Source organism: Trichosurus vulpecula, chromosome 9, assembly GCF_011100635.1.
Source record: "Trichosurus vulpecula isolate mTriVul1 chromosome 9, mTriVul1.pri, whole genome shotgun sequence".
Classification (NCBI taxonomy): Eukaryota; Metazoa; Chordata; class Mammalia; order Diprotodontia; family Phalangeridae; genus Trichosurus; species Trichosurus vulpecula.
The window spans coordinates 114,608,873-114,632,662 of NC_050581.1; positions in this window are offsets into that span (position 1 = coordinate 114,608,873).

Here is a 23,790-nt window from a genome sequence, read left to right on the forward strand (position 1 = left end):
GGTTAAGTGCCTTACCTAAGTATCTGAGGCTAGATTTAAACTCGGGTCTTCCTGGTTCCAAGCCCAGTGCTAGATCCACCATACTGCCCAGTGCAGAGTAGTAAGTCAAAATTACTGAGGTTCCTTTTCCAGAGTACTTTTGAGGTTTCTCACAACGTCTGAAGGAATTATTATTCTAGAACCAAGCTGAGGCTGGATGACCCCTTGTCTGGAATACTGTCAAGGAGATTCCTACCCAGAACAAGATGTACTAGTTGGCCCTTCAGGCACCAGGTCTAATTAGCAGCTCTTGTGTCCAGGAGCAAGGAAGTGGGGGTGGGGAGACAGCTGAGGGAAGAAAGACCAGGCCCTCAGATGCTGGAGGTGGCCCGGTCCTGGAGGGGGGAAAGGGGGAGGTGCCGTCAGAGACTTGAAGATATTGACTCCATGGGTGGGAGCCGCTGCTGGGGAGGTATCCCAGAGGAGGAAGCGGGGCAGTTCGCCAGGGAGAAGGTCACTGGGATGTGGCCAGGGCCAGGGGGAGGAAATCACAGACTCATCAGTGGAAAGCTGGAAGGTACCTCAGAGGTCATCCCTGGCATTTTACAGGTAAAGAAACTGAGACAGAAAGAAAAGAAAAGAAAAGAAAAGAAAAGAAAAGAAAAGAAAAGAAAAGAAAAGAAAAGAAAAGAAAAGAAAAGAAAAGAAAAGAAAAGAAAAGAAAAGAAAAGAAAAGAAAAGAAAAGAATGAGAAAGTTCAGCAAAACTAAAATGTCAACTGAGTCTGATAGAATAAGCAATATTTCAGACCCATGGTTCCTCACCTCTGTAAGAGAGGGAGGGCATTGCATTTTCTCTGGGGCTCAGAATGGTTCTTTCCATTTAGATTTTGAAAGTTGTTGTACATATTCTAGAGACCTCTCTTGTCCTAGACAAGCAGAAAAGCACTTTGTGGGAGAAACAGGAGGTGACTTCTGGCACCACCATTTCCCCTCATGTGCCAGTGAAGATGGTCCATGACTAAACTCAACAGCCTTGAAAATATCAGTGTCCCCCAGATCACCAGCCCTCCATCCAGCCAGGGCCTTGAAGCAATCAGTGAGGGGAGAAATCATGGAGAGGAGCCATACTTTCTTCACCAACCAAGCATCAGGTAAGCTCAGGAGTCTTGTCTAGACCACCTGTCCCATTTCCAACCCAGCCCTTGCTGCTATCACAGTGGGAAGCTACCCTCATGGAGTGGCAATGGTTTCTGAAGGTATCTTAGACACACTCCTAAAGACCCCCAGAAAAAGTCCTTACCACCAAAGACCCTTACAACTATCAAATAGTCGAACATCAGAAACTGATATGATTTTATCAGTAGAAAATACAGCAAAAAAGATGGGCTACCACCTGCTTTGCCACTGAACCCTAACAACCACACCACCCTTCCATCTGACTTGCAACTGAAACCTATATGTGTTGCCTTCCCCATGAGAATGTGGACTACTCGAGAGGAGGAATTGTCTTACTTTTCTATTTGCATGTCCAACACTTAGCACAATGCATTGTACATAGTAAGCACCCAATGCATGCTTTTTCATTCATTCTTTTAAAATTTTATAATCAATAGAGAAGAATTTGGATGGTCCCTATATATTATCTCTCGATTTTAATAAATGACATTTAAAAGAGATCAGCCTAGTCATTCATACAAGAAAAACTAAGTGGATGAACAGTGCATATTCACCAAATTGTGATATGTAGTTGGAATCTTAGTAATAACTCCCATTACTGTAGCATTTGAAGGCTTATGGAAAGAAAACTTGCCTCAAATAACCCTGTAAGAGAGCTATCCCAAATGTAACTATTTTCATCATCCAGAAGAGGAAAGAGGATCAGTAAGGGGAAGTGATTTGCCCTGTGTTGGTGGGCTTAAATCCAAGTAGTAGGCGCTTAATAAATGCACGTTGGATTGAGTTGAATTTAACAGTACTTTTTGCACCATGGGACCAGCATATTCACACACTAACACTCGGATATGCACAATATACACACCTGCTCACATTATAGGAACACATCCAAACATAAGTTTACACCTTCTAGTACATACATTCCCATTTATAGTCTTACACAGGCAGAAAAATGTATACCCCTACTCATGGTCTTACCCATTCCCAAATACAAGCCGGAGCTCCTAGGCCTGCCGCCCCCAGCCCCTCCACAGAAGCCCTCTGGCCCCAATCTCCCCACATGGTCAGCGCAGGGAGAGCACATCCCCAGCAAAGCAGGCCTGTGTGGTCATAACCACAGAATGAATACCCCATATTACTTTCCCCCCCAAAACCAACAACTGCTTGTTACCATGGATTTTAGCCCAAACACTGGGGGATCCTGAAGCTCCAGCAGGGCCGCTAGCCCTTATGCCAACCCAGAGGCTTCCCCTGACCTCCTGTCCCCCTGGAGAAGAAGCCACATGAGAGCACTCTGTCCCACCCCCACTTCCTTCTCCCTACCACGCTCCTGGCTCCATTGAAGGAAAGACAAGAGCTGGGTGGGCAGATGAGGTCATGGGAGGGGGGAGCAGGGGGCCAAAAGAGCGGAGAGAGAGCCCTATTTGTTTGGTTGGGTTTCTAGGCTCTCCAGTTACCCTGGCAACCCCCCATCACCATCCCTTCTTCACCTCCTTCCAGGATGTAGGATGGAAGAGGCCAAAGGAGGGAAAGGAATAGGTCTGCCCATTAGCCCACAAGCTTTTGCTGAGCCCCCTTTCTTGTCCAGGAGGCCCTGTGCTATATAGCAGCGGTGTCAAATAGAAATGGGGGGCCCTAAATTGTGCAAAAGAGTCCTGTGGGCTGTTTGATTGACTGAGAAAACCACATATTAATATTACCTGTGTTTTATTGTATTTTTATTTATTTTGTTAAATATTTCCAAATTACGTTTTAATCTGGTTTGGCCCATACTTGGGAAAATTGTGGGCTGCATGTGGCCTGTGGACCATGTGTTTGCTCTACAGGACAGCAGAAACAGGAGGAGGAAGAGAAGGTTCATAGAATCCAAGAATCTCAGATCTCTAGTAACCGATAATGACTTCAGAGGACTCATGATAAAACATACCTCTCTTCCCCCCAGAGAGAAGCGGTGGACTATGGGTGTGGAGTGAGGCATACGTTATCAGATGTGGGCTGTGTCCTGATTTATTGTGCTTAACTGTACCTCTTTGCCACAAGAAAGGGTTCATACAGGGTGAAGGGAGAGAGTCACTGGGAAGCGACTCTGAGGTTATAACGAATAATAATTAGCATTTATATTGCCCTTCACGGTTTGCAAAGAGATTTGCTTGTGTCTTCTCATTTGATCTTGGCATCAACCGTGTGCTGTAGGTTCTACTATTACGCCAGTTTTACAGATGAAGAAGCTGAGGAAGATCAAGGCAAAGTGTCTTGCCCAAGATCACACAGCTAGTAAGTGAGTCAGGATTCAAACTCTGGTCTTTCCAACTACAAGTTCAACACTCTAGCCACTGCTCCGCCCCACCGCCTCCAATTTGGATGCAGAAAGAATAAGGAACTTCATTAGGGTCATGTAGCTAGTGAGCGTCTGAGGCAGGATTTGAGCCCGGGTCTTCCTGGATCCAAGACTAACGCCACAGTGCCTCTCCACAAAGAAGAACATGGATGAGACATATACATAGCTAGGACCCAATTAGTGCCAATAATGAATCCGCCTGATCTGGTCACAAGCATTCACATTTACACTATTTGAAGTCGTAATTGTGTAAAATATGTCAACTGGTTCCAGCCCCAAAGAAGTATGCCGCGCAAAGTAATGCCACCATTGTTCATGCTGACTGGGACCTAGCTGTGTGTATCACATGATGCGTTAGATAAGCACGAATATATGTACGCGTGCATGTTCACATGTTGGTATAGTTACATACATATGGATCTTGATTAGTGAGAACAATGTGTCTCTGGAGTGTGTGTATATATATGTGTGTGCGCGCGCGTGCGTGTGCATGTGCGTGTGCGTGTGTGTGTGTGTGTGTGTGTGTACACACACACACACACACACACACACACATATATACACACATACAGTATATATAATCTCAGAGGCAGAAAAGAAAACTCAGAAAGCACCCAACCCAACCTGAGCAGTAATCACCACAACAATAGCCTCAAGCTCTGTTGGGAGACGTCCGGGGATGCGGCCCACCCTCCCCACCAGGGTGGCCTGTTCACCTTTGGGAAAGCTTTGGCGGCTGTGATGAACACTGAAATGTGGATGGCGCTTTAAGGTTTCTTAGTGCCTCGTAACCATCCTATGAGATTGGTTCTGCAAACCCTCCTCACCCTCAGGTGAGGAAATAAAGAAGGGAAATGACTGGTCTAAGGTCACATAGCTAATAATTGGCAGAGCTGGGGGCTCCGCTGGAAGCTGTGGACTCTGTGAGTCCAGAGGGTTTTTTCCCCATTCTGTTAAGCTCCAACTCTAGGCTGTTAGGAAGGTTTTTTTTTTTTTTTTCCCTTCATGTCAAGAGAAAATTTGCCTCAGGGACCTCACGGCCTGGCGAGGGAGAACAGACTATCACACGTGGAAAGTTAGAAAACAATCCTGGACGTGATTTAAATGGAAAGGCAGGGGGTACAGATGGGAATCTGGGAACCTGGGCTCATGCTCTGGGTCTGCCATGAACTGGCTGTGTGTCCGGGAGAAGGTTGATTACTCCTCTCTGGGCCTCAGTTTTCTACCTGCAAAATGGAGCATTTGGACTAAGTGACACCTAATGTCCCTCCCAGCTCTGACATCCTCTGTTCTAAGAGCCCTCCCACCTCCGACATCCTCTGTTCTAAGAGCCCTCCCACCTCCGATATCCTCTGTTTTAAGGGCCCTCCCAGCTCTGACATCCTATGTTCTAAGGCCCCTCCCAGCTGAGATGTTCTACATTATAAGGCTGCTTCCAGCTTTGACTTCGCATATTCCAATATCCCTTCTAGGTCTGACGTTCTAAGTCCTAAGGTCCTTCTCAGCTCTGACATTCTGTATTCTAAGGTCCCTCCCAGCTTTGATTTTTTTTTTATGTTCTAAGGTCCCTTCATGTTATGTTTTATATTCTAAAGTCCTTCCTAGCTTTGACTTTCTAAATTCTAATGCCCCTTCCCGCTAGGACAGTCTATGTTCTAAGGTCCATTTCAATATTGATAGTTTATATTCTAATATCCCTTCCAGCTGGGACATTTTATGTTTTAGGTTCTAATGGCCACTCCATCTCTGACATTCTCTGTTCTAAAGTCTCTTCGGTGCCAACATTCTGCAATTTGAGTAAGGTGGGAGGGGGAGATCAGACTTATACTATAGGAGCTTAGATAACAAAGTTCTCCTTCCCCCTTCCCCAGTAGAATGTAAGTGTCTTCAGGCCTCTGACATTTAATCACTATATGATCTTAGATAAGTCACCTGCCTTCTCTGGACCTCAGCTTCCTTACCTATAAAAGGCTGATAATAATACATGTATTACCTACATCACAGCATTGGTATGGAGACCAAATGATGTAATGCATGTGGAGTGCTTTCCATACCTTAAAGGATTATGTAAAAGTCAGCAATTAGGACTTTTGAGCTAACAGAGAAGAGTCATACAGGAGGAGAGGGAGAAGAGAGAGGAGCCGTGCCAGGGCAAGGAGTGCCCACACCCATGAGCTCATGGATCCATTGAATAGTTGGTGGATGAAGATGGTCTGCATCGTTCCTAACCACTGCCGCCAGTGGACAGCCTTCCTAAAGATGACAGCTGTCCCAGAGTGGAATGGGCTGCTTCCAGTCAGAGTGCGCTCTCTGTCAGCGATGTTGCAGCAGAGGCTGAATGACCACCCTTACAACAACACAGAGGAGATTTCTGCCCTGGCTAATGGATTACAGGTGGATCTAAATCCAGAGTCTCTTTCACCTCTGAGATTTTGTGAGTCTATGCACAGATTCTCTCTTCCCTCCTCTCCTCTCTCTATCTCTCGGTCTCGGTCTCTGTCTCTGTCTCTCTCTGTCTCTCTCTCTCTCTCTGTCTCTCTCTGTCTCTCTGACTCTCTCTCTCTCTCTCTCTCTCTCTCTCTCTCTCTCTCTCTCTCTCTCTCTCTCTCCATCTCTCTCTGTCTCTCTCTCCCTCCCTCTGTCCTCTTCTCTCTCTCTCCTTTCTCTCCTCCTGCTCTCCTCTCTCCCTTTCTTTCTCTCTCCTCCCTCTCTCCCTCCCTCCTCTCTCTCTCTCTTTCCCTTTCTTTCTCTTCTTTTTCTCTTCTTTCTCTCTTTCCTCCTCTTTCTTTCTCTCTTCATCTCTCTGTCTCTCTGTTTCTGTATTTCTATGTCTGTCTCTCTTTTATACAGAGAGGGGAGAAAGGGGACACAGGAAGGGGGTAAGGAGAGGGGGAGAAGGGGAAAGGGAAAGAGAGAGAGAGAGAGAGCTTCAGACCTACACAATCTAACCTTTCTTCCCCTTGACCACACAATATTCATCACTAGTGCTGGAGCAGCTGACCTATAGACTGGAGCATCCCATCTCATTCTTTCAGATAATGCCAGCCTGCTTCTTTCACTGGCTCTCTCCACTGCCCACTGAGGCAGGTAAGAACCCTACCAGATCTCCTCCACCTGCCTTTCCAGCCTTAGCCTCTCATGACTCCCTTTCAGGCAGTCTAAGTTTCAGTCAAACTGGGCTGCTCGTTGTCATCTGTCCCCTTCCTGCCCTCTCTTCTCTTTGCACCCATGTCTTCTCACCCCTCCCTCCCTCTGCCTGCTAAAGTCTCTTTCCTTTCAAGGCCCAGCTCCCAGCCACCTCCTCCAAGAAGCCTTCCCTGATAGTCTTGCTTTCCATTTTCCTATCTTCTTTCATAGACATCTCTGTACTAGACACTGTCTTTATGATTTGCATACAGTACTGCTTACAGTGTATTGTAGGGTCCTTAGAAGCTGGGTCTGTCTAGCTTTGCATCCCCAGCACCTTAACCTAGCCTTGCCCATCACCACCAGTCCTCGCACAAGATCACAAATTAGCTCAGAAGAGTATGGGTATACAGGGTGCCTGCACAGCTCCCCCAAAGATTGCCAATACATTGGGTGAGATGTGCTGACCTACCTAGACTCAACCCCAGGCTGAGAGTCACAGAAGTACAGACACCTCAAAGGACGTTGAGTCCAGCCCTTACCTGAGTAAGAACCACTTCTCTAATAGACCCAGGTGGTCGTCCAGCCTCTATCTGAGGGCATCCAGTGATGATGGGGAACTCACTACCTCTGTAGGCAGCTGGATTCCCCTTTGGGACAGCTCTAAATGTTTAAAAAAAATTTCTTGCATTGACCTAAAATCTGCCTCTCTGTAACTTTTCATGTTCGCTCTTACACCTTCCGATGCCAAGCAAAACAAATCGCATTTTTTTCCATGACACAAATTCCTTCAAATACCTAGTGAAAGCTATCGTTTTCTACAGGCTAAATATCAGTAAACGTTCCTTCACTGATTCTCTGGTGGCATGGTCTTCAGTCCCCTCACCATCCTGATTTCCGTCCTCTGGGTGGGCTCTGGCTTATCAGAATACCTAGCCTCCAAATCTGGTTTCACTACCAATGCCATGTGATTGTGATTATATCAATTTCTCTGGAGTCAAGAATCTGTATGTGCAGAATGGGGTTGGAAGCCCTGACTCCCTGGGGCTTTAGGACAGGGAGAAGAAGCTTTGAAGAAAGGCACATATGAGCCTGCTAATATCATTAGAGTCAAGCCAGCTACTAACTGTTCTGCCCTGAGCATGGGCATCTAATCCTGCCCCCTCAATGTCCTTTTGGGTGCTCTTTAGAGAGGGGAGGTGAAGGGGGAAGGACACTGAATTATTCAGATTAACTGGAATAGGTGAGAGTCAGAGCTGGAAGGAGCCTTGGAATATAGAACATAGAGAGATAGCTGGAAGGAGCCTTAGCACATAGCATGTGAAGGTTCAACAAGCCAGGCCAATTGCCTCATTTGACAAATCAGGAAACCAGGGGCTACAAGGATAAGTGACTTGCCCAGGGTCACGGCATGAGTCAGCCGCTGGCCTGCTGACCAGAGCCCACAGTCTCCTCACTTCTCTCCCACACTTCCTCGACATTCCGGGATGGGTGGGGATTGGGGGAACGAGGTCAGCCTGCCCATTCCTCCTGGTGAAATTCCTGCTCCCCCCCACCCCATCTGAGCAGGATCTTGGACACCCAGCGCTGCCTCCTCACAACTGGAGGGAGATATCTGGGCGATTAGGTAACACCAATCGCTGGTGTTTAGGTAACGTCTCGGAAGGGCCGGAGCCTGGAACTCATTTCCTCCACGCTGCCCTTTCCAGAGTTGACTTCAGAACGTGAGCATGGGGGCTGGAGTGGGCCCATTTGAGGGGGAAAGAAGGATGGAAAAAATGAGGGGAAAAAAGAGAGAAGAATGGAAAGGCACGAAGAAAACTTGAACTTCGTAGAAACCTGTGTTTAAACTAGGAATCTGTAAGCCAGGGTTGACTGGGAGCTGGGGACACAGGGTGTTTACTCCAGATGAGGGTTCCAGGGGTCAACAACACAGAGAGGTCACTTTATGTTTTCCCCTGCCTTGAGGAAGCCCCAGTCTCTACCCTTCCCTCTTCTCAGAAAAGTATGAGGACCAGAAGACTTCAAAGGAGGGCCAGGAGGACCATGCAGTGGCCACAATCCCTTTCATCTCTGTATGGCTTTACATTTTTCAAAGCCCCTTTTGCATATTTTCTTCCCCCATCCTAACAGGATAATGGGATTTTTGAGATCATCTCATCCTAATGGGTGAAGGAATGGAGACCCTAGGTGGGGTGGGGTCAGGGTTCAAGCCACACAGCTAGTAAGTGGTTGAACCAGCATTTGAGCTCGGGAGTTCTGATTCTCAAAATCAGCCCTTTGAGGGAAGCAGGAGCAAAGTTACTCTTCATCAGTCTACAGATTAGGCATCTGAGGCCCAAAGAAGGGACCCCAAGGACAGGGATTATGTCTTGCCCTCATACTAGGGGGTCCCTGAGGTCAGGGCAGGTCTCCCTCCTGAGCCAGCTAACCAACCTCCTGACTGGTATCCATGGTATCCCCCAAATCAGGACACCCCAAATCCCATTTCCCCTCACTGAGTGGGGAGGTGGATTTAGGATCACAGTTCTAGAATTGACCTCAGAGGCCATCTAGTACAGTCATCAATTTTAAAGATGAGGAAAGGCTCAGGGGAGGTGGAGGGGTTGGCCAGGGTCACAAACATTCCTTTTCCTTTCTCTATATAATCTTCTCTCTCCCAGTAAGTGTAAGAGACAAGATTTGACGTTAGACCCAACGTTCTTTCCCCTGTACTATGCAGCCTACTTGGCACATGCCTGGCAACCTTGCTTTATTTCTCTGGCTTTCTCGCAGTAATTTCAGAAGACAAGACCAGGGCCTGCCTGATTCTTGGGGGGGCTGGGAGGGAAAAGGAGGGGGCTGAGCCTCAGACGTGTGGAAAGCCCGGAGGGTCGTGGGGGAGGTCCCTGGACACTCGCTACTTGCCAGGAAAGCGCTGGATCCAGCTTCCCTGGGCCTGAGCCCCCTCCTCGGGTGGGTGACTCCCCTAGAGAGCTGTGAGCTCCAGCAAACAGGGCAGGCTGGAGAAAGGCTAGGAGGAAGTGGTGGGTGGGGGGCGCCGAACCTCTGATCTCACCCCCCAGCTATGGTACTGCCTGGCGTTCTATCCGACCCTATGCTTCTTTTTTCCAAACTTATTTCAGAGTAAAAGTGATAGGAGGCAAGCCGCGTGGACTTTGTCCCCCTTTCCCGTCCCTCTCTCTCTTCTGTTCATGCTTTGCCCCATTCCTCAGCCTGGCCAGTGAGGTTCTTGTTTCCTGACTCTGGGGACCTGTCAGGTGAAGATGATCAGGGCGGGGGAAGGGGAGGGATGAGGGAAGTGGGGGTGGCAGGGCAGCAGCGGCAGGGAGGGCATTTTCCCAGCAGCATTAAGGAACCATGTGGGGCCATAAGACTGGGAACACCCTCCCTGGAGAATCCTGTTCCTTTACAACCAGCTCCGGGCCTCTTATCTCTCCAGCTAAGATTAAGTGGGCCTCCCCATTAATATCTGCTTTCTAGGATAATGCTCTCTCTATAAGCCCCCATCTCCCAGGTGTTGAAAGACTTTTACAGATGTTTGCAGATATTATCTTGCCTTTCCCTTTGTAAACCTACACGCAGATTATCCTTACCTTCCTCTTCCTCCCCCTCCTCATTATCATTTCCCGAATTATTCTTTCTGGGAAAAGGAGTTTGACAGATGGAAAGGGATGAGGCAAGAGAGAGGGTGATAGACTACACAGAGGTCATAGGGCAAAACGGAGAAGGGACATATGGCCCTGAGGCCAGAGTTACAGGACCCTGAGGGGTGTGTGGGTGCATGAGCCTGGGTGTCCACAGGTATGTAGGCCCCAGTTTTCACCCCCCACTCAAATCTACCCTGAACATAGCTTCCAGGTAAGGACTCTTGGTGCACTGGTATGGATACATCACGTGGGCACACACACACACACACACACACACACACACACACACATACAATACCTACAATAGCTCCTCTGTGCCTATGGCCTAGAGTTGTGAGATTCATAGACCATCAGAGTTGGAAGAGAAGTCAAAGATCCCCTAGGTCAACTGCTTCATTACCAAAAGAAGGACATTGACTTTCCCAAGATGGTGCAGTGACTTGAACTATGTTCTCATGAATCTAAGTCCCATGATCATTCAGCGGCACTCATGTTCTCTCCTTACTCTCCTTAGTATGGCTTTCAAGCCCTCCCCAATCTTTCCATTCTTAGCTCCTCCTTGTATGCTCTTCTCCAGAAGTGTCTTCTCACGTCTTTTCAAGGCCACAGCTGACCCTGAACCAGATTAAAATGTAATTGGGAAATGTTTAATAAATAAATAAAAATACAACATAGATAATGTTAATTTGTGGTTTTCTAAGTCAACATACATTCACAAGAACCTATTCTCTTTGCCTTTGACAATCTATACTCAAGCCAAATGGAAAGCTAGGTGGTACAGTAGGTAGAGTCCTGAACCTGGAGTCAGAAAAACTCATTTTCATGAGTTCAAATCTGGCACAGACACTTAGTAGCCATGTGACCTTGGGCAAATCATTTAGCCCTGTTTGCTTCAGTTTCCTCATTTGTAAAATGAGCTGGAGAAGGAAATGGCAAACTACTAATTGTATGATGCTGGGCAAGTCACTTAACCCCATTTGCCTCAGTTTCCTCATTTGCAAAATGAGCTGGAGAAGGAAATGGCAAACTACTCCAGTGTCTTTGCCAAGAAAACCCCAAATGAGGTCACAAGAAGTTGGACAATTGAACAACAACTCAAGCCAAATAGACCATTCATCACCAGCCCTGCCAATCCAACTCTCCCCTTCAGTGGCACCTTTGTTTACCTACTCTCCCATACCTCAACACAAAGACTTATGAACTATTTCCAATTCTTTATGTCTCGACTCAGTTGCTCTCTCTCTTCTTCCATGAAGCTTTCCCTGGTGTCCTCATCTCCATGGTTGCCTTTGTCATCACCACAATCATTTTCAGTAAAGGTTGCCCTGAATCTCCCAGAAATGCTGCCTGACCAGATCAGAGGACATGAGAACTGGAAGAACCTTCAAGAACGTTTCACAGAAGAGGGTATTGGGGCCCACAGAGGCCTAAGGTCACAGAGGCAGAAAGTTGCAGACCTGAGCCCATGTCTTCAAACCCAGTGTTCCTTCTACCAGACCAGACTCCCTCCCTTCGCCATCTCATTCAGGTCCTCACTCATACCCTACACTTTTGACATTCCTATCTCTAATGCCGCCAAACCAAGAGACTCCCCAAAGACAGGAGCCGAGTGTCCCCCTCAGACCGTAGTCTTCCCTCCCTGCCTCAGACTAAGGACTTCCAGAAATCAGAAGGCCCTGCCCACTCAGAAGAGGGCCATCTTTTCCCAGAGCTTCTTCCTCTAAACCTCCCCTGACTGTAGTCAGGGAATCAGTCTGGGGTCTGGAGTACCTCACTTCCCAGAGAGGAGTACTCATAAGCTTTTTCTCCTTGCTACCCGGAGTCCTTTTACCTGCATTGCCAGGAAAGCTCAGCAGGATCTGTTATGGCTTTGCTGCTCCCTCCCAGTCCCTCTACCATACATAGAGCACCCTAGGCCTTTCCACAGAGTAGTAGCTGGCATCCATGCCATGGGGCTCAAACACCAAAGGAACCTTATGACCCATGGATAGTCATGGCCTCTGCCCATAAATGAGCTTCTTTCCTTATTTACATGCATGGTCCCACCGGTGTCTTTCCCCCTCCAGTTCAAAGCAGGAATGCCTGATGAAAGCAGGCTGTTTTAATGGGAAGAGCCCTCAATTTAAAGGTCATGGGGGAACTTTAAAGGCTACCTCATCCAACCCTTTCTCCCATTTTTACAAATGAGGAAACTGATGCCCAAATAGGGCAAGTGACTCAGTCAAGGTCACACATGTAATAAGTAGCAGAGCTGGGATTTGAACCCAGGTTCTCTGACTCCAGATCCAGAATTCTTCCCATCTCATGCTCATCCCTGCGTTTCACAAACTCTGAGCCCTGAAGGGAAGTCACTTCCATTCAGGTTCATTTCTTAAATATTTAATAACTGTTTACTATATACGAGGCATTGGAGAGATGAGGATGGACATGAAATGATTCCTGCCCTCGAGGAGCTTATGTTCTACCAAGTGTTTAGTGCAGTGACTGGCATATAGTAGGTGTTAAACAAGTTTTTATTGACTGACTGACTCCCCAGGTGGTGGCAGGGAGGGAGGGAGAGAGGAGGCATAGCACACATACATACATGTACCCAAAGGCAAAGGAGAAACACAGACTCAGTGCTCTTAGAATATTTGGGGAGGGAAGAGAACACCTGGGAAGGGGAGGAGGAGGGTAATCAGAGAGATTACCATGAGCACTTGAGCTGAGCCTTGGAAGAAGATAAAGATTCTGAGAGTAGGGAATAAACAGACATTCCAGGCGTGCTATACGGCTTCGTGCAAATGCAAGCTTGTGTTTGTTTGTCCTTCATTCTCGAAGAGGACCATGACATCAGGGAGATGATGAAATGACTCTCAGTTGACTTTGATTTGAGTGAGGGAGGGCTGAGGAGATGGAATGTGGAGTTCAGGGAACTGCTGGTAGGTCCAATTTGGCTGGAACAGAAAGTACATGACATAGGAGTCTTGGGAGATAGTCTGGAGATGCAGGATGGAACCATATTGTGTAAAACCTTAATTGCCAGGTTAAGGAGAATGTTTTGTTTTATGTTAGAGGCCATAGGGAGCCATTGGAGGTGTGTGAACAAGAGAGTAACATAGTCAGACCTATGCCTTAGGGAGATTATTTTGTTAGCTATTTGAAAAATGATTCATCAGGAAAGAGACTGAAGGCCAAGAAACTGTTATAATAGTCCAGGTGGGAGACATTAACAGCCTGAACTAGAGCAGGATACAAAGCAGGAGATAGACTCAAGAGAGGCTATAGAAGCAGAATCAACAGAATTTGATAATTGATTAGATTTGGGAGGTGAGGAAGATAGAGAATGAAAAGTCAAAGATGACTCTAAGGTTTCAAATTTGGGAAACCAAGATGGCAGCCAAACATCAGAAATTACGAAGTTTAGAGATAAGGTTATTTGGAGGTGGCAGAAGGAACATGAGCTCAGATTGGGGCAAGGATAAGTCTGAGATGCTGCCAGGCCTTTCAGGAGGAGATGCCCACCAGGCCCTGGCATTCAGAAAATATTGGAGCCAAATGTTGAATCACTTTCACGGAGCTGGTAATTAGATTCATGGGAGCAGATGACATCACCAAGAGAATCTAGATAAAGAGAAAAGACAAAGGCCCAGGAGAGAGCCATGGGGGACATCCAAGCTTGAAGAGTTGGGGGAGATGATGCCAAAGAGCCAACAAAGGAGACAGGGGTGGTCAGACAGACAGGAGAAATACCAAAAAAGAACAGCGTCATGGAAACCAAGGGAAGGAGGAGCGAGAGAAGGACCAAAACTTGCAGGAGGTTGAGGACTGAAAAGACACCATAAGATTTGTCAGTTCAGAGATTATTGGTCACCTTGGAGTAAGAAGTTTTAGTCTAGTGATTGGATTGGAAGTCAGACTGCGATGATGATGATGATGATGATTCTAGGACCACTTGTCTCTGACCTCCATTGAATAAGATAGGAATGAGTAGAGCATATAACAACAATGGAGGCAGCTAGGTGATATAGCACTGGGCGTGGAAACAGGGAGACTTGAGTTTGAACCCTGCTTCAGATACTTGCCAGATGTATGACTCTGCGCAAGTCACTTAGCCTCTGTTTACCTGGGTTTCCTCATTGAAAAATGGGGATACTAATAGTACTTACCTCTCAGGATTGTTGTGAAGATCAAATTAGATGGTATTTGTAAAGGGCTTTGCAAATCTCTAAGCCCTATGTTAATGCTAGCTAGCTGTTATAATAGTAATGATAACCCCCTCAAAGGCCACTCCGTGTTATGGTGGGGATAAAGTATGTGGCAAAGGAGGAGAACACCAGCAAAGACAGTGTACAATGGGGACTCTGTGTGCCTGAGATGCCTATGGTGCCTATGAAGGACTGTGAAGATTCCTATAGCACTTGTGAAGGCAGGAATCCTTAAGTGCTGGCTATTCGGGCTCTGAAGATACCACACATTGAGTTAGCACCCCGACAGTGTGATCTAACAATACCTGGGAACCTAAGAAACTATTGGAGTGTCATAGGACTGACTACAGGATGGCCCTCCTTAGATCTGCCATGATGATCAATGTGACAGTAAATTGAGGCATGCACTTTTGAGTTCTGATGCCACAAGAAGGGGAGCTATACCAAAACCATTCAGAAATACCAATACCCCACCTGTTGGAAATGCTTCAATGCAGGTGGCTCTGATTGTGAAATCTGGCAAATGACAAGTGAGCAGGAAATTGATGGAGGACATCCATGCTTTTATTATGTACCAGAACCACCCACAGCAAGACTGGGAGTAGATCTTACCAGTTATAGGCAAAGACTTTCTGCTACCTTTTGTCCACTGTATCCTCAGCTCCAAGTTACACAAAAACATATTTCGGATCAATGAAGGACGATTGTCATAGATAGCTTTGTTCCTAAATCCAAACCAGATGAAGTAAGAACAGAAACTGAGTAGTTACTTATATCCAGAGAAGCAAGGACTGAAGACAGCCTGAAAGTACTTGAAAATCTCTCTTGATCCAAACTCCAGAAACACTACGTAACAGTGAAATGGGTGGCAAAAATAATGCCAACGTCTCAAACTATTTTTGAAAAGGACACAGGCGTACTTAGAATGGAATTTTGAAAAACTCTTCTTGAATTTGACAGCAGGAATCCAACTAATAGACCAACTATACCAAACCAAAGTAATCTTTTAAAAGCAGTAATCATCATGAACAAATGTTCACCTACGATATTTGACAGAAAGTATAAAATTATTTCAGGACTCCTCACAATGGTACATGCTACCACTGGGAGGAGGGGGGAGGGAGAAATAAACATTTATGAGTGTCTGCTGTGTACCAGAGATGTCTTAAGCACTCTACAAATATTATTTAAGTTGGTCCTCCCAACAACTTGGAGAGGTAGATCTCTTATTATCACTCCTGTTTTACAGGTGAAGAAACTGAAGCAAAGTGACTTACCCAAAGTCACATTGCTAGGAAGCGCCAGAGACGGGAGTCTTTCTGATGCTAGGCCTACCAGTCTATCCACTGTGACACCAAGCTGCTTGTTAAGTAAGGATTTTAAGTGGAACAGTGGCACTATCTAGCAATATTCCTAAGGAAAGGCATCCAATCTCACCAAGGTCAAAGGGGCTTGAGAAAATGATCAAAGACCTTCAGAAAGACACATGAAGATTATATCAATCTCCAGCCAGCACACATGGCAGGAAACCTGGATACCATATTGCTTGATTAAAGGCAGCGAAACGAGGTTCATAGAATGGAATCCAAAAAGCAAAGTATATCAGAAACCCTTGATCCCCTTAATCAAGGATTGAAAGAGAGGGCCTCAAAGCTAAGGTGAGGGAAGAAGTCAAAGCAGCGCAAAGACCAAAAGAAATAATTCCCCTTCGATTAAAAATTAAAGCAGCTTTAGAGGCAAAGGAGTTAAAGAAGAAAGAGAACTTCTGAAGGAAAAAAAGACGTGGAAATACTCGAGTGGTCAATATAGTTGGAAGAACTCCAACACAACAGAAACACAAGTTAGATCAAACAGGAAACAGAAAGCCTTGGTACCATTAATATAATGAAAGACAGAACACCACGCAAGGTGATTGAAATTCTAGCTTCACTACAAAACTGGAAGGCAGTAGGTCCAGATAAATTCCACCCTTTCTGGCTCAAATACTTCATAGTGGTGCATAAATTACTGTCAAAGCATTTTAGCAGTTTCTGAACTCATACAAACTTAATTCCATCTGCCTTTATGGAGGTGCCACATAGTTATCCACAAAATTGAGAACACCTATGGGCCCTCCAAATATAGGCCAATTATGTCTTTGCATTTGGACCAAAGAGACCCCACTCGGGGAAGCTAGGTGGCACAGTGAGTAGAGCACTGGCCCTGGAGTCAGGAGGACCTGAGTTCAAATCCAGCCTCAGATACTTGACACATGTACTAGCTGTGTGACCTTGGGCAAGTCACTTAACCCCAATTGCCCTGCCAAAAAAAAAACAAACAAAGAGACCCCACTCCAAAAAGCAGGAAGAAAGGCTGACAGCAGGTTTACGTCACTGACTTTGTCAAATGTCAGAAATTAAAACCATGTGAGAACAGGACAAGGTATACTTCATCCCTGTTGTTCCATCTGCTCCTGAAGACATCCCAAAGATGCTTTCAGTGAGTCTACAAAAGATGAGCTTCTGCCCAATACTCTTACCCAATTACAAAAATGGGCATTTTCTCTATCTCTGTGACAGTCCACAGAACTTTAAATATTAAAGCATCCTAGAAGGACGGCAACCTGTCCCTGGATCATTTCTATCTGAAAGTCAACAAAAAAGATAAAAACAGAATACCATGAATGGGTGGTGATGGGATGGTGGTGGTGATGATGATGATGATGATGATGATGAGAGGCTTCAGGGCATAATGGGTGGAGAGCTGGCTGTGGAATAAAGAAAACAGGTTCAAGTTCCACTCATGCCACATTGACTATGTGGACCCTAGACAAGTCACTTAACTTCTTGGGGACCAAAACAATTCTCCAAGCCTGTAAGTTGCAAAGAAGATGCTGACTTGTGTTGGTAGAGGAATTTCCTCACTGGGAACTCCCTACAAAGATGAAATCATAGGTCCAGCCAAACATTAATCGATTGTCTGTACAATATCGATCGATCAATTGACTGATTGATTGACGGGGCAACTAGATGAGGCAATAGACAGAGTGCCGGGCCTAGAGTCAGGAAGACTCATCTTCCTGAGTTCAAGTCCAGCCTCAGACACTAACTAGCTGTGTGACAAAGAGTTGGAAACGACTGAAAATGACTAATAACAACAAAAGTATAATAGAAAGGGAGTGAGTGACTTAAGCAGGACCATTTCTATCTGAACCTCACCCAAAAAAGCTCAGAAGAAATAGGTGATCAAACATAACAACACACTTAGAGGATATTCTAAGTTTTCGAAGCACCTCTCATGTATTGTCTCATTTGTTGCTCATTTCCACAAGGTAATGGTATTTATTTATTAGGAACCTACCATGTGTCAGGCACTGTGCTAAGTGTTTTACAGATATCTCATTTGAGCCACAGGATAACCCTAGGAAGTAAATACCACTGTTATTTCTGTTTCACAATTGAGGAAACTGTGGCAAATAGGCGAAATGATTGGCCCAAGGTCACACAGCTAATAAGTGTCTGAGGCTAGATTTGAACTCGGGTTTGCCTAGCCCCAGGTCCAGTGCCCTATCCACTGAGCCACTTAGCTACGGGGTTACAATAGGCTGAGAAATGAATATGAGGTGAAGAAGTAGAGTCATTGAGTGTATTGCAAGCTCTTTTCTGGGAATTTGGCAGTGAAAGAGAGAACAGCTAAGGTGTAATAACTTGAAAGTAAAATGATTATTAAAGCAGCCCTAAAGCAAGGCTCTTCTGCCCCCCTAGGTCTCCTCTGCTCAGGTCTGGCTTTTCTGGCTTTTCTGTCTCCCAGGGTCAAACTCTCTAAGTGCAGTGAACTTCCCTTCCTCAGTCATTAAGAAAGTCAATTAGATACCATCTGCTTCTAGCCCCTCTAACCCAGACAGGCTCCCTCCTCTCCTTCAGCCCAGCACACAACAGTGGGGAAGGGGCTGGACTGGTATTTAGATGATCTGACACTGGATCCTAACTGTTCCATAACAGCCGTATGACCTTGGGCAAGTCACGAAGCATCTCTAGGCTTCCGTTTCCTTGTGAGTTAAATGAGGGAGTTGGACAGGATGATCTATAAGGCGCCTTCTAGATTTAAATTTATGATCCTACCATTGCCTAAATTTTCAAATGTAATATAAAAAAATCAGCTGGGAGGTCTGGCCCTTAGAGAATGCTGGTCCAGGGGTTCTTAACCTATGTTTGTGTCTCCGACCCCTGGGCAGTGTCTGGTGAACCCTAAGGACCCTTCTCAGAGTCATGTTGTTAAATGTAGAAAGAAAAAGACAAAGAATTACAAAAGAAATCAATTATATTGAAATGTAGTCATCAAAATATAAAAAAGAAGACCGATCAAGTAACAGCAAGTTTATGAGCCCCTGGTTAAGAACCTCTGGGATTCTGACCCAAATCCCTCATTTAATAATAAAAGAAACTGAGGACTTGAGAGAAGAGCTGATTCTCCAAAGGTCAAATGGTGAGTTAGTGGCAGAGGTGGAACCTGAGCCCAAGTCACTTGACTTCAAATCCAGAGCATCTGGTGGTGTGCCATGATACTCTCTCTCTCTCTCTCTCTCTCTCTCTCTCTCTCTCTCTCTCTCTCTCTCTCTCTCTGGTGAACTCTGGAGGATGAAGATGCCGGGTGAAGTTGGGATGAGGACTTTATATTTGTACAGTGGTTTATAAGAAGGAAGGAGAGAAAGAAAGAAGGAAGGAAGGAAGGGAGGAAGGAAGGAAGGAAGGAATGAAGGAAGGAAGGAAAGAGGGAAGAAAGGGAGGAAGGAAGGAAGGAAGGAAGGAAGGAAGAAGGAAGGAAGGAAGGAAGGAAGGAAAGAGGGAAGAAAGGGGGGAAAGAGGGAAGAAAGGAAGGAAGGAAGGGAGGAAGGAGGAAGGAAGGAAAGGAGGAGGTAAGAAAGGAAGGAAGGAAGGAAGGAAGGGAGGAAGGAAGGAAGGAAGGAAGGAAGGAAGGAAGGAAGGAAGGGAGGGAGGGAGGGAGGGAGGGAGGGAGGAAATGGAGGCTCCAAGAAACTCAGCAATGAAATAAAGGGAAAAGAGTTTGTAGAGGGATTTTCTGTAGTGGTCAGTCTGAGCAGTGGTGGACAAACCAGGATAAGGAGTCCCCAGGTACTGAGGGAAATTCCAGAATGAGAGCATATGATTTTAAAGTCCAGCAGGCAAGGATCAGGGCCAGGAAGCTGGTCTGAACCCCTTCACCAAATGGAAGCTCACCAATGAGAGAAGAGGCCAGGCCTTACAGTTCACAAACAACCCCAGACTAGTCACTGAAACAAAGACCCACCATTGAGTTCATTGAAGTAAATTCCTTTATGCGCCAAGTGCTAGAAGCTGTCAGCTACGAAGGCCATAGAATTTTGAGCTGGAAGTGGGATTGGAGTCATCCAGTGTAAGCCCTCATTTTCCAGCAGAGGAAACTGAGGCCCGGGGAGCAGAAGGCCTTCCTCCTCAAGGTCACACAGGTAGTAAATGGCCAAGCTGGGATTCCACTCCAGGTCCTTGGACTCCAAGGCCAGGGCTCTCCTCCTGCACCAGCTGCCCCTTCCTCTTTCTGCTGCCTGGGACAGAGGTGATCACAGAAAGGTCACCCAGCTGGTGGGATGCTTTGGAATGTGTTGCTCAATACTGATGTCAAGATCTCACTTGTGTCTAGACAGAATTACGAAGGTTAAGCTGTTGCTGCCCTCCCAAACAGTCAATCAGATTCTTCCTCCAAAATACAACAGAGATGACTATTAGATTATCTGTGGTTATCTGTAGCCAAGATTTTCTCTGCCTCACCCCCCCCCCACCCCCGCTCTCCTTATGTTGGTGTGGACAACAGAGGAATACCAAAGAGACAAAGACAGGGAGAACTTGGATCTGGGATTGTTCTTTCTTCCTCTTGTCTCCCCCTACCTCACCTTCTCCCTAGTGGAGAAAGGCCAGGATAGTTCCTCTTTTGCAAAAAAAAAAAAAAAAAAAGGAAACTAAGTCCCAGAGAGGTTTTGGTGCTTGACCAAGATGATGCAGAATGTTAGATGGAAAGTCAGAACTCTGGGGTCCCCTACCTTCCTGATTCCCCTGTCACCCCACCCCCACATAAGTGGGGGACCTTCATAAAGATCTGGGTGCAAGCACCAGCTCTTCAGTGATTATGTAACTCCACATGAGTCCTTTCTCTTTTATGGACCTATAGATATGATCATATGTCTGCAAATAACATGTCAACACTACTCAAACACCTACAGTGACACCCTTTGCCCTCCTGTCATTCCAGCCTCTGTGTATATTACTCCCCTCCACACATGACCAAACTGACCTTATACTGCTTGTATCTTACACAGAGCATTCACCTCCTCTCTCCAGCCTCTGCACTGGTCACGCCTCTGTGCTTATCATGCAGCTCCCTCCTCATGTCCACATCTGAGAATCCCTAGCCTCCTCCCAAGCTGAGCCCAAGCCTCACCTTGGACATGAAGCCCTTCCTGAGGTTCCCTCTCACCAAGCCTTCCCTCTCAGTAGTTTGCATGCAGGTAAACATGGACACGTAGTCTCCCCTCACTATAATTTTGTAAACCCCTTGGAGGCACGGGTTATTTTGGTGCCTAGTCCAGTGCCTGGCACATAGCTGGTGCTTAATAAATGCTTGATTTATAGATTGATATCAGAGACACACAGAGGTAGAGCCACAGAGACTGAAATGAGACAGAGAGAGAGAGAGAGAGAGAGAGAGAGAGAGAGAGAGGAGAGAGGAGAGAGGAGAGAAGAAGAAGAGGACAGAGAGAGAACAGGGAACAGGGAGGGAGGGGGAGGGAGAGACAGAGAAGAGGAGAGGGGAGAGGGAGAGAGGGAAAGAGGAAGAAGATGACAGAGAGAGAAAAGAGAACAGAGAGAGAGAGGAGAGGGGAGGAAGAGAGAGATGGAGGGAAAAGGAGAGGGAGGAAGAAGACGAAGGAGAGAGAGAGGGAGTGATAGGGAGAGAAAAAGAGGATGAGAGAAAAAAAGGGAGGGGGGAGAGAGAGAGAGAGAGAGAGAGAGAGAGAGAGAGAGAGAGAGAGGGTGTGTCCTGTCCTGGCCAACAAGGTCCAGCAGATGGGGATAGTGGCCAGGAAAGGCCAGAGGCTCAAACACCAAATTGTTCTATAGGAAGGAGAACAAGGTGGTCATCAATAAAGGATGTGTCTCTGCACCATGGGCCTGACTCAACCACATCAGTTTCCTGGGCTCTTCTGGATGAATCCAGCAAACTTTGCCCTCTAGCACAGGTATTCCTCCAGTAATTACTAATAGACTGTTTTCTAACCCTTGCCTCGAGGTCTCAAACCCCCTGACCTTTCTGCCTCCTAAGCCTGCTTGGCTGTTGGTTACAGAGATTTACTGTCCTTGTTCCCAAATTACTTTGACCCATTTCTCCTGTTACTGTCACCATAACTGAAAGCCTAAGTCTGATATCTGTTTCTTCTTTCCTATCTTAGCCCTGTAACAATACATTCCAGACCACAAAAAAAATGTTTTCTGAGATTTATTCACAAGAAAAAAGAGAAAATACAGATCCATAAATGATAGGTTACTCTAATGATAACATGTTGAAGAGTCAGCAGGGAACTCCCTCTACCAAAGCAGATCTGGAATCCACCTCTAACTCGGTAGACAAGTTCTAGGGAGAGGGCTGCCCAAGGCTCAGAGAGCATAAGTGAGTTAGTGAGCATGGCCACATAGCTAAGAAGAGTCAGAGTGGAGATCTGAACTAAGATTCTTGACCTGCCCTGAACTCTTACCATTATTCATACTGCCTCTTAATAATAAGGAGGTATGATGTAATGGCCAAGGCCTAGCCTTGGAGTAAGGAAAACCTGGGTTCAAATCCCAATGCTGCTGCCTCCCACAAATACTAACAGTCTGGTGTAGTCACTTAATCTCTCAGCGTCTCTAATACCCTTAAGCTGCAGGGCAACTGTTGATTGAAAAAAGAAATTTCTGCAGGAGAAATTCTCTACACCATTAAAATTGCACGTTCAGATAAAAACAAACAAATAAATAAACACACCTGGCAGAAATTAGGTGTAAACTAACATCTTACACCATATGCCGCAATAAACTCAAGATGGGTATGTGATCTAACTGTTAAAAGTCATGCCCTGTAAAAAAATGAGAAGAAAACTAGATAAGGTACCATCCACAGAGATGACTAGGCAAAGAATTCTTAACCAAACAAGGAACAGAGGTGATCACAAAAGATAAAATAATTTTATAAATTTAATAAATAAATAATAAATAAAATTATTTTATAATTTTATAAAATTTTTAAAACTTTTGCATAAACACAATTAACACAACCAGGATAATGAGAGAAACAATCAAATGAGAAGAAAATTGTTGCGTTAAACATTTCTGATAAGGGCCTGATACCCAAGATATATAGGTAAAAGATTATAAAATTAAAAGCCATTCCCCAGCATGCAAGTGGTCAGAGGACTTGAACAGTCATCCACAGCATAACAAGAACCCCCTCTGGGTAACTACTATGGGCAATATACCTATGAATAGAGGTACTCCTACTGTGCTAGTTCACTTGATACCACCAATGTGGTTCCTATTAATAATCAGCCAATAGACTCAATTATTTGATTAAAAAAAAGGCATTTACTAAAATGGGGCAGGTAGGTGGTACAGTGGATAGAGCACCAGGCCTGGAATCTGGAAGACTCAACCTCCTGAGTATAAATCCAGCCTCAAACACCCTGGGTAAGTCACTTAACCTTGTTTGCCTCAGTTTCCTCTTCTGTAAAATGAGATGAAGAAGGAAATGACAAAGCCACTCTAGTATCTTTGCCAAGAAAACCCCAAATGGGGGCACAAAGAGTTGGGCATAACAACAAATTTATTGAGATGGTATAGAATAGTTGGTACAAAATATTCTGTCCCAAACCTGGGGAGTATTCTCCCACAAAACACTCAGAGTCCGTAAGAAGAATGGACTCAACCTTGGTATACAGTGATAGTGAGACAAAGGCATAGGATATATGTCTGACAAATTCCTGGTACCTCATGGCCTGGAAGTCTGTTCTGTCTCTGTAGAGTCTTCACATGGCTCCCTTGGGTGCAGCATCTCTACTGGGTTGGCCACTCAGTGTGACTCCCAGGGCATGCTCCTTTCTTGGGTCCATAGCTAGTTGCTCTCTTGGAGATGAGGAGTCATACTCATTGGAGCTGCTTCCTCCCTGGGGTCACTATAATTCCATATCTGTATCTGTCCTCAAGGCATGAATCTCTGAGCTCAGCCAGATGGGCCTACTGGTGTAGTAGCTACAATGACATGGCTGAGTTTTTTTTTGGGGGGGGGAAGGGTTA